The 3,334-nt window shown below is 40.6% G+C and overlaps 1 protein-coding gene and 1 long non-coding RNA gene across 5 annotated transcripts in view; one reads left to right on the top strand and one right to left on the bottom strand.

Moving 5' to 3' along the window:
- dock1 (dedicator of cytokinesis 1) overlaps nt 1-3,334 on the top strand; it is a 172,353-nt gene that overhangs the window by 116,818 nt on the left and 52,201 nt on the right. The window lies entirely within an intron of this gene.
- Nucleotides 744-3,334, bottom strand: part of LOC116670998 (uncharacterized) — a 17,136-nt gene continuing 14,545 nt past the window's right edge. The window contains exon 3 of the long non-coding RNA XR_004327166.1: nt 744-756. This is a non-coding gene — a long non-coding RNA (uncharacterized LOC116670998). The remainder of the gene's footprint in view (nt 757-3,334) is intronic.

The following is a 3,334-nucleotide window of genomic DNA, read 5'->3' as shown; positions in this document are numbered from 1 at the left end:
ACACACACACAAACACACACACACACACACCAACAACACATGCTCAGATGTGCATGCACTGGACTAGCAAGCTCGTTCAAACACTCCCCACTAACTAGGATCTGGTACTTTCTGAAGCAGCTTTAAGGATGTGATGCGCTCCCAGCAGTTCATTCTCACATCATGCTTTGTAGCGTATGAAAAGGTTTTTGACTTGCTGACTAGAGGCCAATGTGTCATTTCTCATCCCTCAGCACAACCTTCCCCAATCCAACCTTTTGTCTACTTGCACTTGTTTGTGAGAGCCGTTAGAGATTAATTCTGCATTCTAGTCAGTGCATTCAGCTACTTGCTGGAGTTAAATCATGGTTCAACTCAATATAAGCTCAAAATAAGCCCGTCGTAGTGTGACACATCTCACTGTCTTTATACTTGAGCCTGTTTGAATACTGCAGGTGTCTGCTTTGCGTCCAATTAGCAAAACTCTTCCATTTTTCACTATCTATCAAGAGTGTGTTTGATCGGTTGTTTCCTGCTCCCCACAGTGAGCATCCAAGGTGATATATTGTTTTTCATCCTAACAGATAGCTCTAAATGTTTTGCACTAACTATCTAAGGGCATAGAAGCTGGGTGTTTGAGTCACACTCTTTTGCCGTGCACTCTTTGATTGCCAGAGTATTGGAGACTGATTTACAGCAGTCGCCTCAAACTTGAGATGTCACTCCTTGCCTTCTCATTTAGCTGACATGGCTATTATTGGATGTCGCCAATATAAACTTCCAATAGACATGGAGCAACATTAGAATTCAATTGAAGTCAAATATTTTGTCTTCTTTTAGCCTTGTTTTGGTCCCCACCAACTAAAAATAGTTGGCTCTTTAGCTTCAGATGTTGGACTGTAATCACCAGCTAGTTGTTAACTTTATCCACCCCATTAGTGCCAGGCAGGTAGTTTACTGTGGGTTTATCACAGCTTGTTTGCTGAAAACAGCTGCCTGCAGCTGCTGGGAAAAGGATTAATGAGAGCGGTAAGACTGAACCATCCAGTAGATGTTCCATAAATCCAGAACAATTAGCTAAAAGATGTTTATAAAGCTCTAATAGCTTAAGGTAACAGAACAATTGGGTGATATTTCTCTGTACGTAACACTATCAGCAACATAGTCATTTGATCCATTTGTTCCTAAAGCACATTTTGTCTCTAGACCTTTAAAAATAATTGCATGTTGCTGTTTTTGTCAAGTGCTTTAAAACATAACTCAGTTGACACATTTGTAAAACTTATTGAAATACATTTTGATGCCTTGTGAAACACATTTGAATATCCCTCAGTCCTACCTCTGTTTCTGGGAAATTCACAATGCCACATTTAGCACACAGATAGACCTCTACAGTACCAGCAGACGGTTCTTTCAAGTCCACACATTATGATAGCACGACTAATGAGATGGGCATCAGCAGCACCAGAAGTGGTTTTCTCCCACACCTTCTTCTCCACTCATCACCTCTTACTTCCTCCAGGTTTTAAACTGATTCATGGGCTCTAATTGCCCCGGGGACAGCAGCATTGGCTGGTTAGCCAGTAAACGTCATTTCCCTCCATGCCGACTGACCATGGCTTAATAGTGACAGCTTGCTGGCAGTAGAGATGGACTCACACTTGTTCTCCAAACTGACAGGGGTCCAGCTTTCTCACGAAGATCATAACACACAAAAATGCCAATAATCCATTTACACAAACATGTCAGGCTTATGTGTTTATGGCTCTGAGGATCCTGAACCTGGAGGTCCCACTCGTTATTCTAACTCTTGGCTTGTCTGATATTACCCCAAAGTCCTTAATTTTGGTCAAATTACTAAGCATTTCAGCCATCGTTGTTGCAGATTCACAGTAAAATGAAACAGGAAGAAAATTAAGTATGAAACAATTAAAGCTACTCAAACGTGGCAATATTGCAAAAGCTTCAGGAAGCACATATGCCATTTAATGTGGATTATACTTTCTTTTTTTTAGAGGTGTGCCCTGTAGGTAAAATTGGTTATTATTATATTGGGGCAATTTAGGCCTTTATTTATCTAACACAGCTGAAGACACAAAAGGGGAGAGAGAGGAAATGACATGCAGCAAAGGGCCACTCGGCGAAGTCGAATCTGCGGCCCCTGCGTTGAGGAGTAAACCTCTGTATATGGGTGCCTGCGCTACCAGGTGAGCTACCCAGGCGCTTGTAAACCTTGATTTTTGTTAAAGAGCGCTGACTGAATTAGTACAAGTTGGCATTTCCTTAAGCACTATAGCTACTATGACTTTTCTCTCAAGGATGGAAAACCTTGCGTCACATTTTTTTTTACAAGACAACAGCTGCTGGCTGCTTTTTACAGTCAGCTAAATGTGCCCAGATTTGCACAGTAAACTTTTCAAGAGCTCAGTGCTCGTCAACCTTATATTCGGAGGTGCTGAATCGCTGCATTCTAAGTGCTATCATCATCATCAGTCTGAACAGTGTTCATTGGCAAAAAAAATTCTTCCAGTCAGAAGGCGAAGCTTTGGAACAGCTGTTATTGTTGCAGCAACCATAAGACTTAATTAACAGATTGAGTGAAAATGATGTTGATGATGATCAATTGTAATTAGTGATATGTTTTGCAAATTGAAGTGTTGAGTCTTTAATTCTCCCCGTCTAAACCTGCTCAAATTACTTTAACAGCAAAAGATCAAGATTCACAATCAACTAAAATATTGCTTAATAATCATTCCTAAGTGGCTACATATTTTAGAGGTTAAAAATCAAGTTTTAAAAGTTATAATCCACTTTGTTATCCAAACAAAATACAGAGATACACCAAACAACTGTTTTCTTGCAGTGATCGTATAATTTTCTTCTTTGATCAATATCCAAAAAATACATAACAAGTATTTATGGTACCTTACAGGCTTATTAAGATCAAGCTCTTATTGTATTAGATTTGAGTTAACGTCGAATGACCCTCTCGAAATCAGTTAATTTCCGCAAATGACGCCAAAGTTTCTTGCGTAGCTGTTAATTATGTGTAAGAATGGTAGATTGTGAAATGAATGGGGATTTCTCAGAGCGTGGGAGATTAAAAGATAAAAGCCCAGACGAGCTGAAGAAGCAGCTCTTTAACTCGATAACCCATGCCATCAGTCCCTCACAGACTCATTAGCAGAGGATTTCTCAAACTGGATGGCTGCCGTTTGGAGTTCTCTCCATGACTAATCCAGGACCTGGAGGGCAGCTCTGGAAGGCAGGAATGAAGGAGAACTCACAGAGTGAAAAGACTGCCAAGGTTGTTGTGATCCTGTTTGCCTCCGTACAACCCACCCCCCACCAAGAT

The sequence above is a fragment of the Etheostoma spectabile genome, chromosome 21 (assembly GCF_008692095.1).
Source record: "Etheostoma spectabile isolate EspeVRDwgs_2016 chromosome 21, UIUC_Espe_1.0, whole genome shotgun sequence".
Taxonomy (NCBI): Eukaryota; Metazoa; Chordata; class Actinopteri; order Perciformes; family Percidae; genus Etheostoma; species Etheostoma spectabile.
Note: the sequence above shows the minus strand (reverse complement) of the source record. Positions and strands in the feature narration are given on the sequence as shown.